Source organism: Triticum dicoccoides, chromosome 2B (assembly GCF_002162155.2).
Source record: "Triticum dicoccoides isolate Atlit2015 ecotype Zavitan chromosome 2B, WEW_v2.0, whole genome shotgun sequence".
NCBI classification, from domain to species: domain Eukaryota; kingdom Viridiplantae; phylum Streptophyta; class Magnoliopsida; order Poales; family Poaceae; genus Triticum; species Triticum dicoccoides.
Genome location: NC_041383.1, coordinates 632,034,786 through 632,035,715, shown reverse-complemented (window position 1 = coordinate 632,035,715; position 930 = coordinate 632,034,786).

Below are 930 nucleotides of genomic sequence, written 5' to 3'. Positions count from 1 at the left end.
GTTGGTTTCAAGATTCGGGAAGTGGTATATGTCTAATTTCTACTCTTACTAGCAAGATGCCCGTGCGTTGCACGGAACATCAAGATCTTGTGGGAGAAAAGGATGAACGAGGGAAAGCCTTATCTGCAAATGTGGTGAGGAGTGCGGGTAAATTGCCATATTTTCCTTCCTATCCGTCAGATATAAATCGGACGACCTACATTGCAGGATGGCAGGCCCACCATCATCACCAACTCTATTTTTTATCCCTACTCTTATAAAAAGCATTGTCGGTGATGATCGTGTGCCTGCCATCCTGCAATATAGGCCGTCCGATCTATATCTGACGGATAGGAAGGAAACTATGGCAATTTTGCAAAAAGATACCCACACCCCTCTCCACATTTGCATATAAGGCCTCCCCTCATTCATCCTTTTACCCCACAAGATAAACTACTCATACAAATGCAGCTTGATGTTCCATGCAACGCATGGGCATCTTGCTAGTTGTTCCAAAAAGCCCATGTGTGCGTGAGAGAGAGGGATAGTGGAGGAGGACGGAGTGCATGTGTGACAAAGACACAAGGAGTGTCGGTGCGATAGGTATGAGCTTAAAATGAGGTGATAGTGTGTGTGTGCACGATCGAGAGGGCGTGTCTCAAGAAGGGAAGAAAAATCTACATAGATACAAGGAGTGGGAGAGAGACATGTATGCGATAGTGGAAGCATGAGTGTGCAGGTGTATAAACCTGTCTAGAGGCTAGTCGATAAATGTTTGTGAGAGAAATACGAGTCGGGGTGCGAAAGAGAGAGTTTTTTGTGTGTGTGAGAGAGATGGTAGTCGGGAAGGGGAGTGGAAGCACGAGTGTGTGGGTGTATAAACCTATCTAGTGGCTAGTCGATAAATGTTTGTGAGAGAAATACGAGTCGGGGTGCGAAAGCAAGAGTTTT